This window comes from Ctenocephalides felis, unplaced genomic scaffold (genome assembly GCF_003426905.1).
Source record: "Ctenocephalides felis isolate EL2017-DRISC unplaced genomic scaffold, ASM342690v1 CF-g0.4_SCAFFOLD_01886, whole genome shotgun sequence".
NCBI lineage: Eukaryota > Metazoa > Arthropoda > Insecta > Siphonaptera > Pulicidae > Ctenocephalides > Ctenocephalides felis.
The window spans coordinates 152704523-152716672 of record NW_020538040.1 but is presented as its reverse complement, the minus strand read 5'-3'; positions in this window follow the sequence as shown (position 1 = coordinate 152716672).

Below are 12150 nucleotides of genomic sequence, written 5' to 3'. Positions count from 1 at the left end.
TCTATTGTTGAACGATACCCACAAATAACTACAAAGTAAAATGAGAAAAAACCGTTTTGCAAATAGGGGAATGTAGTACTTGATCCGTTTTATCGACTGGCATTTGCGACACTGACATCATTTTAATCAGGAGCGTTCACTTAATTGCGAGTGCCGAAGTCTTGGCTTCGAATGGAACAGTATCCAATTCCGACTCATCATCGTTGAGAGAGTGAGTCCGCGAGTTCTGGGTGCATAAAATCATCATCAATAGTAGAAACCGCGAAACTAAGACGGAACCCCCTCATGCGTTAAAGCGAAGACACGACAAAGTCGACCGCTATATAAAATAAATGAGTGCCGAGCGGAGTAAAATAAAGAAGATGAAATAAGAACGAGCCAAGCGCCCGGGAGTTTTTAAATACCGAACGGAAAAGAGTGAATAATATATTTAAAATAATGGAAGAGCTGAATATAATTTCAACCCTCGCCGTTTAAAGCTGCATAACTGAAAATCAAAGTGCTTTTAAAAGTTAAGAAATATCTACTCAAAACTTTTTTTTACTAGTTTAGCATATATTACAAAATAAAGTCAAGGGTTTGTTAATTTACGTACGTACGTAAATTATATTATACGTACTTACTATATCCATGCAAGATCAGTCTCAAGTATAATCTATATTTTTAGAATGTCAAAGAATATAATTTTTTGTAAATAAATATAATAGCTTATAGTCAAGTTACTATCAACAGGTAAATGTTAGTAATAAGCCCTATTGGCCAATTGTGCTGTGAATTAAACCAACGTTATGGCAAGGCTATGCTATGCTGCTTTTTCATATAAAATGGTACTAAAAACTGTCAAAATGTTATGTATTTGCTGTGCGATCAGGCGTTTTACACATAAAATCTTACTTCTCGCATGTGTTACTATTACGCATTAGAAATATGCACTTATAATTTCAACATTCTTTTTCGGCGTTTGTGCGTTGTGTAAGCTAGGTTTTATATTTAAAACGCCTGACTGCACAGCAAATGCATAGCATTTTAATAGATTTTAACGTAACATAGCGTTGTCGTAAAATTGGTCTATTTTACGGCAGAATTGGCCCATTATTCTAATAAATGCCAAAATATAATTACTATCAGAATTTATAGAGCTACATTTTTACCATTATAATTTTATACGTATCATTTTAAATTTGAGATATTATGAAACAGAAGTGATTTTTGTACATATTATTTTATTTTTGTTATTTTTCAAAAATATGTGTCGTAAGCCAGCAAAACTGCCGGAATACATCAAACTTTTTAAATTAAAGCTAAATTTTGGCAGAATACTGTTAATTTAAATTTTGGTGGAAATTGCATTTTAAAACCTATAGATCTAAAAGAAGAAACCATAATAGTGCAGTAAACGGGGAGGAAAAAAGGGTATAACCTCTGAATTTTTTTACTGTGCTCCGAATTTCATGAAATTTTGGAATTAGGTTCATCTTACCCTCAAGTTCAAAAGTGAAAACAATCCGGGTTGCGCTATCACCCCCGGGGGGATGACACCCCTTCTCAATTTTGTAATTACATTTTTTCAAAATAATGTCGGAAATCGATAGAAGAGCTAATTATAAGAAAAAAATGTCTTCTATAGTTTTTCAAAAAAACTAATACTTTTCAAGTTACTGGCCATGTACTTTAATAACTAGTAACACAAATATTAATACACTAATTTTTTTTTAAAACAAGAGCACTCAAAAACTTATTTTCTTATAGCATATATAATGTTAAACAATAAAAAAATACTGTCTTTCTGAAATGTTTCAGATTTGGAATAAAATTAAAGAACACAAATAATTAAAAGGAAAAATCGGAGCTGTTTCAGATGACTTATTTGATTGTTAACGCATTTATTGACATGGCTAAACCGTGATTTTCAATATTAAAAGATTTTTTTTTTATTCTTATAAATTACAATCTGTCTAAATAGAAAGACATTGAATAATTAGTTTGACAAATAACATAGAATTTTAAAAGAAAAACCCAGTGGTTGGCCTTTTATTAATGTTCTAAATTATATCTTAATTACATTTTGGTATTAATATTAAAAGATAAATCGGTTGTTATAAGTACTATTTATGACAGAAATAAATCACAAAATAAAATTTTATTTTGTATCAAAACATCTTGACAACAATACATTTGGTGACAACATGCTGATTATTGAATATGCAATATTTACTCACTGTTTGTATATATAAAAGAAATTATTGTGTGCATTCCACATACTACTTCTGACTTTACCAAAAACTTATTTTACTATTTGCACAAAGTTTCAATTAATCTAGTAGAAAATATTCTCCAGCGCTTCGACTAATAGCAGGAAAGACTATTCCGCGGCACAAGTTGCGGACGAAAGTTGAACGAGTGTGGGGAGAACGCGTCGCCCGTATATTCTGAGCAGAACTGCACCGGGAAGCATCTCAGGAACGCCCGCTTATTTGAATACCATGCTAAATTGCGGCTATGGGCGCATTGAGAAAAAAATCGCGAGTAGAACGAGAAGCGCACAAAAAATCGAATGAAAAAACGCGGCCAAGATTGCACAGCGAACAAATTTCAGAACTTAATGGTCGTTCGTGTTTTCTTTAATTCTTAGTGTCTTGATTTTCGTCAGTGCTGTTTGAATTATCTGCCACATGCTTTAGGGTACGTGGAAGTAGGTACTTTGGTAAATATTGCCTTCGGTATGATAATAATGAAGTTAATACATTTTATAAATAGTAACAATTGGTGAATTATTATTGCATAAACATACCAACATCACAATATTAAATCTATGGTAATATATTTAAACATACAGATTACAAACAGATATAAGATACTCTGCATAATCAAAAACACATAGCCTCATCTACAGTGATCACATGCAACATATACATTATTAATACGAACTGTTGCATTAAGACTTCTTATATTTTCTTAAACTATTATAAATACATTTCTTAATATCTACATATATATAAAAATAAGTCGGGTTTTCTTTCCTGACGATATAACTTCAGAACGTACAAACCGATTTCGAAAATTTTGCATTCGTTGAAAAGGTCTCGTGCTCCGCAAGGTTTATAGCTAAGAAAATTAGTGGTGCATGGCATCGTGCCTTAATGCAAATTGCTGGAACTTCACGCACCGTAATTAAAAATTTGAGTAATGACATTAGTGAGAATTATCAGAATTATGCTTGCAATTAAGTCAACGAGCAATTTTTGCCGCAAAGAATAATGATGTACACGAACTGAATTTCACCATTCAATCAACAATTGCTGACAATTTGATTCCGACTAGTCTTCCGTTTGACTTCGAACGATTACAACTTCCAGTTCGCCTTGCGTTCGCAATGACAATTAACAAGTCGCAAGACCAATCGCTTAGTGTTTGCGGGATAAATTTCAAATAGATTATTTAGAAAATCATTGTTTTTCACATGGGCAGTTATACGTTGCCTGTTCATGAGTTGGAAAACCATCCGCTTTGTTTGTGGTAACGTCAGACCAAAAAACAAAAAATGTTGTTTACCAAAGAGCACTTCAATGAAACGGATAATTTGCGGATTCACTTTCATTTACTTAGAGAAGTCTAACTAAAAAACACTTCATTTTTGTAATCGAAATAAATTTATTACTGTTGTATAATAAAATCAAATTTTTCCTTTTCAAATATAAAATAAACAAAAAATTTCATCATCTTTCTCACGAAATTATCTGGTGGCGAAACGGAGTTCGTCGGGTTTGCTAGTTATTTATAATATAGCAATATATAACAAAACATTATTTTTAGAACAAAAAGTCTGTGATTTTTTTTGTTTTTTTTATGTATTGAATTATTCTTTCCCTTTCTCTTTTGTATATTGCCTTAGTTAAGTTCGATTTTTCTTGATCTGTTTAATCTTTGTCCGATAACGAAAAGATATACATGTCACAACATACACATGTCACATAAAACTAATTGGTGATAATTAAGTACTAATGTTGAACTTGCAGCAAAATAACTACCAAAGTGATCTATCTCTATACAAGTAACAGTTATTATTAAAAGCAATTGAACATAAAAAATTACTTTTGACTCTTTAAAAGCGATGCGGTCTACACATCATATTAATAAAGAGTGCTGACTGAATGCAATAATAGAAACTTGTTCAAACAAACATACTTTATCTTTTTCCCTTTAGACCCTATCTCAAAATCAGTATAGTTTAGGTGTTGTAACAACGTCACTACCGCACCCACGCATAGAAACTTGTTCAAACAAACATACTTTATCTTCCTCCCTTTGAACCCTATTTTAAAATCAGTTTAGTTTAGCTGTTATGACGACTGTCACTACCGTACCCAGGCTCTCCTATACGTTTAGTCTGTTTACAAAAACGATAATTCAAAAACTCTCAGCGCTTGAGAAGAATATTCAAATCTCGATCGAATCGAATTTTGCAACTAGCACTTCTCCAGTAAAACGAGTCCTCGTCCTGGCCGCTGATAACGAGGCCACATCATCAGGACGAAACGGGCGAGGAAGAGGCAAGCGGATGGAATTTAAAACGCGTCACCAAATTATCGAAGTCGAGGAGATAGCGTATAAGAGGCTCCATCCTTCGAGATATGCTATTCAATGCACCGACGTTCCGTCCTGGTGGAGTGGGCGAAGCACCCTCCGCGGTTGTTGTGCGGTTATCAAGACTGATAACGCACCATTAATCTCCGCTAACTGGATCGCGTGAACATTATTTATTTAACTATGTGCCCACCGATATTACTTGCTCCTCGAGACGGTAGTGTATGGAAATATCGAAGAGCAGTTAACTCGACTAAACATCGAAACAAAACAATCAACAATATACCACCCACGCCGATTCATTTACGAAACTCGTTTTCTCCGTGTCCCCGGTTATATACGGCGAGAGTTCGAGAGGAAACATTTAAAATACTCTTATCAATGTTATCTATGTATAATATTTGAAGTCTTTATATTTTTATGTAATGATGTTTTGGCCTTCTTCGAATTAAATGTTCTTACGTATATTATAGAAATAAAAATCGGCCACGTGGAACTGATTGAACGAATGTCAATCGCTTTACATTTCACATTCTATATTCAATTATTTTTGTGCAATATAAATATATCAAACTTTTTATCAAAATGGGTCATATTTATGTGTCAACCGGTGCTTTATATATGTTACCAATGACCATTAACATTTTTTTTATTTATTCGAACAGCGTTCAGAACTTATGGGTGTATTCTGGTCCATATAATTTATGCGATATTTAAAAAACCGTAAAAAAGTCTAACAATATTTTTACTATTTTTTACCCGTTAATGATTTTGAAAAAATAAAAAATATAAAAATTAAAAATAGTCATACAATTTTAATTCCTGTAGGTGATGAAGCGGCGAGTCTCAAAAAATTGGCATCTGACCGTATCCATGATTAAAGCCCTACAAATAATACGAAGAAACAGATATCTATAAATTATTAATCTAAAATAATGTCGCAATGGTATGAACTACGGACAAGTTAAAAAATTGTTTATTCATGAAATAGCGACTGTCTGAAGAAAAAAATTGTTGGCAACTTTTTATAATATTCTGGAATTTTTCAAGAATAGTCAAAATAGGAATTTCGGAATGAGAGTATATTGGAGAAAAGTATATAAAAAAGACTCCAGTAGAAGTAGAAGGACCAGTCGAAATTGAGAGATTGTGGGTATCGTATCTAAAAAGATAGTTTCGAGATAAACGCGTTTAAAGTTTCATGGAGGATAAAAACAGAAATTTAACGTGGTCAAGAACTATAGTTCCGTAAATAATTTGAATTTTGAATAATTCTCTTGTACGCATATTCTTGAACATAATACTTAAACTTTGAAAATATACGAAAAAATTTTTTTTTTATTTAATACCAAACCAAAATACTTCCTTGGGTGTTTTACAAGTTGTTTTGACGATTGAACGTAACTATGTCGCTTTTTCAGAAGGCATGTCCTCTTGAATTGCAACTCAACCTATCTTTATTTCATGATCTTTTAATTACAATTTCTGCAACACTGATGAATTTTTCATTGTTACAGAAATGCTGGACCATTTCCACTTAGAAACTATTTCAATATTTTCAAGTAAAAACCGATGTTAATACTGCTTGATATCAGGCCGCCTGAAGCGGCTTTTATCGAAATCACAAAGTTCTGAATAGAAATGCATAGCTCTAACAACAAAGCAAAGTAATAGCCCTAGTAAATAATTAAATACTGATTTCTTACATAATAGATAAAATCATTGATACTTAGTAACACGATGACCTCAACAGAATAACCAGTTATATATAGGAGCCGATTCTGCCGTAAAATAGATCAATATTATGGCAAGGCAATGTTACGTAGCTTTTTATATAAAATTGTACTAAAAACTGTCAAATTGCGTTTTATATAGAAAGCCTAACCTAGAATTCGCAAAAACATCAAACGCGCGACCTTATCATAAGTGCATCTTTGTTATGTGGCATGATAGAACAGACATGAAGTTAGATTTTTATGTATAAAACGCCTAATAGCACAGCAAATACATAGCATTTTGACAGTTTTCAGTACCATTTTATATAAAAAGCGCTACCTAACATAGCTATAAGATTGATCTGTGTGACATCAGAATCGGTCCATAGTTCAAAAAAACAGGAATCACAAATATGCCAAATACTGTGCATACTTTGTTTCATGATATGAACTTGAATTCATATTTAGAAAATTACCACAAGCCTCTTCTACGTTATTATTAGATAATTTACGAATTATTAAACATAGGGGACATTCTAAGAAACTATTACAAAGTCAAGTCACTTCAGAATATATGTATATATTTAAATCATAAAATGTCTAATCATGTGATGTATCTATAAGAAGTTCAACCCGTGATATTTACATCGTGCTTCCTGCATCTCAATTACGCATATACTTACAGAATGACATTCGTGGCGCGCACGGGTTACATTTAGACATGTGGAGATGAATGATTTTCCGTTTACATTTTTTTGTTTAACGTTTTTCTAACGCCGCTCTGTCTGTCACAATTCACAGACAAGTGTTTCCCATAGTCAAATAGTTAGGCATTTTCAATGAGCTAGAATGAATCAAGACGACAGTAGCTAGAAGTCGAATGAGCGTTCAGGCGTTGAATGATTCCTGACAAAAGTGTTAACTGTTGCCTTGATGATGTATGCGATCTTATTAGAAGCATCGCGGTCTAAATGCGACTTGCGGGAGAACTGTCAGATGATGTAAAAATAAAAAAAGGATTTAGGAATGAAAAAAGTTAATATTATTTTTTTGGCTCAATATGTTAGGCGATTGAGTTTCAATATTTCATTTAACCAGTTAACTGTGACTGTGCGCACAATTTTGTGACGTCAAAATTGAGGCAAAATTTGTTTTTGGTGTAAAATTCCTCTTACAGTTATTTATTTTACACCGGCATAGTTTCAAAATATTTAATTTTACTCCAAAATATTTTATTTATATAAAATTGTTCAATTTTAAGAATATATTTTTATTTTATTTTTCGAAAATTGCAATCTAGATGGTCAATGGTCATGGTTTTATACGAGTAACGAAAATACGCTTCAATATAAAAACAGTTCTGCCACTTCTTCATGACAAGTATATTCGTCAATCACAGTTAATTGATTAATTACTTCCCAGTTCTTTAAACCATAATGTTAATTCTAAAATAAATTGTTTAAATTCGCTCATGTTTTTAACTGTTAATCAATTGTGCTTTTGTTGTTAATGCATAAAATAAATAGTTGTAAGTGGCATTTTACCTCAGAAACAACTTTTTACCATGATTCTGATGATTGTGCGCACAGTTCAATGAGTGCGACACATTTTACTGGTTAATCTAAAGAGACAAATCACAGGTTCCGGGTTTAATACCCACCCCTGGCAGCTTGATATCAAGAAGTTCTCAAATCAGATTTTTTCTTGAGATTATAAATCAAGAATATGATATGAAGTGAAAACTGTTTTGAATACTTATACTATTAAAAATACATTTGAACCAGAAGAAACTACTAGGTTGCGTTCTGCTCGTCATCGTTATAAACAAAACAATTATTAGATATCTTCATATAGTAATCAACACATTGTAATTTAAATAGAAATTAGGAAATTAATGTGACAATTCAAAAAATTAGTTATGTAGTGAACCAAAGAATAAAAACTAATCATTCATAAATATATTAATAAAAAAAAATAATGCATATTTAAAATGTCATCCGAAAATTCTTAGTGTGCAACATATGTCGCTAATCACTGCAATATTATAATTCAAATTTGTAAAATACTTACAATAAGCCAGGACCTGTTTTCTTCACAAATTTTATTCCGAGGGTGATAAATATACCTGAAAAGAATTAAAATTATAATATTAGAAATATTTAATATCTTTTGATGCAACAGAGACTCCTAATAATTATATTTTGTATATGAGAAAAAAATAAATTAAATGTTTTTTTCAATCGACTCAAGTTTGGGGAAAGGATTGCTAAAATTCAAGGTGACTTCAAAATGAGCTTAATGAAAAAAAAGTAAATACTGATCTGATCAACACAACTCGAGATCACTAATTTAACGCAGAAAAAATTGAGTAAATCATCAATATTTTAACCGTAAATATCTATGTGAAAAATATTTTTCAACAAAATCCTGAAATACATGTCAAGTGATTTTATATATATAATATCTCTAAAATTTAGTCAATTCTAAAATGTCGAGGTATGATTGGGGTGCAGTTTGTAATATGATGATCCATATATATATATACGTCTTGTGTATTTTGAAATAATATGTCTTTTATGTGCACTAGTATGTACTTTCAAGCTCTGAGACCTTAACAAATTAAAAAACTTACAAATTGAGTTCCATCAGCGCGACGCGCGTTATCAGAGAAATATCAATGTCGATCACGATCGAAGTTTTCATCCTCCAAATGAATATTTTATGACAGTGTTTTTGAAGCAGGATTATTTTCGTATTTTATTTTACATTCAAATTCCTGCGTCCTTTACCCCCGGCCTCGTTTCCCCTGCGAAAGCGCGACGCGTGCGAGTGAAGGTTCTCTACTAGCGGAATATATTAATAATAATTTCCTTTTCAAAATGGCATGTTTTAAAACTTCGTCAGACGCGAACATTCCAGGTTGCGTGTATACTTACTTACTTTTATATATTATACGATATATATTTGCAAATCCGAACAGTATTTAATTCTCGTGTGCTATAGAAATGCCGTGCGAATGCCGAACTTATATGAGCTTTTGCTATGGGGGGAATTATTTCTTTTGTGGGCTATTAATAATATAATAAGGTCAGAAATTCAAATGATTATATATATATATATATATATATATATATAAATATATATCGTAATCTACATTACTTAAAATAGGCGAAATTATTACACATTTCGTACATTAATCTTACGTAAAAATGACATAAGAATGTAACTTTTTTGCGTAAAAATTACATAAATATTACGGATCTTGGCTTAGTGGGATCTTATCTTCGAAAGTTATGTAGATTAGATATCGATACAATAGATGACGAATTCGTAATAATGATAAAAATTCAGATCTAAAATAAAAACAAAGAAATGATAATATGCGTTTAATGGAATCTGACAGACTAATGGTTCATGGGATATTGCAGTTGCAATGATAAGCACATAGGTAAACTAATAAAGTTTATGAAACTCAAAATTTAAAGCAAACTCAAAATTTACATATATATACATACATATATATATATATATATATATATAAGAGCACAAAAAATAACACATCTATTTCATAGCAAATATAGCAAGATTTATATAGCAATTCGTTAAAGAACACTTCATTCAAAACTTTAAGTTTGTTGGCACTTCATAACAAATAATATATATTTGTTCATTCAAATCATTATTTATTGTTTTTAACATGTGTATAATATTATTTAGTAGTTCCATCTACCCCTAATATCATGGACTACCCGCTCAAACAGGATAACCTAGATGTATGTTCTAGCTATCGGTGTTTACTGATATTTTAAAGTAGAAGGCAAAATATGTATAATCAATGATATAGTATAAGAAATAGTAAATAAAAAATATAAATTAAGTTAAAAAAAACTCTTTTACAATAGATAAATTGAAATAATTAGTTAACTCAATTCTGCTGATGAATATTTCTGACGAAGTACCAGATGGAGGTTATACACAATAAAATCTTTGTAAAGAATGCTCCCAAATAATTTGGTTCCCAAATAATTGGTTAAATGATGTAGCTGGTATTTCGTAAAATCCTTTTAGAATTAAAAAAAGACATTATCTGTTTAGTACCTAGCAATTCCTCCTTACCCCGCTTAAGGGGCAAAAAGGGCAATGACAAAATTCAGAAAAGTAAAAAATAAGTAAATTTAGTATATTAAGAAAACATATTTAATTTGGAGTTATATAATTAGGAGTTAACTAGAAACTTGTTCGATAGTTGTTTGTTCGACACATGTTATGTGTTGTGATGTAGTTTTTTTTAGTTCAGATAGACCGTGTAATTATTGAAAGTCACATTGGACCTTTGTGCCCCGCCCTCCCCTACAACTAATATAATTATTTCTATATTTATTCTATCTTTATATGTTACTATTGCTCAAAATATTTTTTGAAATCTATTTTTTACTGTTCCAATTACTATCATTTGAACGCAAATTATATAGTATTTTATTTATTTGTGTTTATGTCTTCGGATAGATAAAAAATATTTTAATATACTAAAAATTTATATTCAATTTAAACATACTAATTAATACATTAGTATGTTTGAATATTTCATAAAAAACATCATGTTTTATGAATATATTGTTGCAAATTTTATTACAAAATAAAATTATAAAGTTATAAAATGCACTATTAGTAGCGTCGGGCGGTTAATTATTAGGTATACAATTATTTTACTTTTTGGCAATAAATTAATAATAAATTGAATTAATAATGAAAAAAAGTGAGGCCTCAATTTCGCCACACGGGATATAAGGCCGTCAATGCACTTTAAATAAATATTAATAAAGATATATAGAAGATACTGTTTAATAAATACTAAATATAAATGTGCAGGTTGATATTGTCCATCAATAAAATAAAATAATTGCTACTGTATATAAAGGCATAACGTCACTTATTGTTATATACCAGAATTCTATAAGATGATACACAGCTTTAATTCTCGATACAACATCCACCCACTTCGACACAGTAATGCACTTCATCCTCCACTAATTGATACAAACCTAATCGGAAACTGGAAAGACATGCATTATGATAAGCAAGACATTTCACCCCCTGGAAGGCGCACGAGGATTTCGGTCTGATTCGGCAGTCGAGTGTGTTTGATTAAGGGATGTACGATTGGAGCTAAAGAGGGTTTATGTCACAGACTCTAGAAAATGCTTTCGGGTTTGAGTCATGCGAAACTTTTTGATTGACAGCCCCCCGTCTATCCAATCACGAGCGCGGAATACTGATGAGGCTGACGTCAATCATGGCCACGCCACGGCATGGGGATGCCTAGCGCCCTAGACGACGCGACGCGCCGCTACGAAACTTTACAATTATATTGCGCAAACATACCACGACGGGCTGTGGAAAGGTTCAGGATTAAAATGTGAAATTTAAAATCACAGTGTGCTAGCTAACAAACAATCACCAAAGCATAGCCATCTCCTACGTCTTTAAGAGCTCACAGAAAGACTGAACTTAAGTAATAAAATGACCACGATAGCCTGAAGAAAACTTTAGAAATAAAATGTATATAATATGAAATCACAGTGCATAACCACTATATTAAGGACAATCTAATACGTCAACAGACAACTTTACTTTTTTTTTCTCATTGACATAATATTTTCATATCAGCCAGGCAGAGGTGCTTGGTATAAGTGATTATGAAAACATTTTTTATATATACATAAGGGTGGATCGTTAATATGTAAATTTTGAAAATTTTGCAGAGCGTTGAACTTTCAATAAAAAAAGACACGAATTGTCACTTTTAATAATTTGTCGCTAAGTTATACCTAAAATTTTTTTTTAGTTTTCA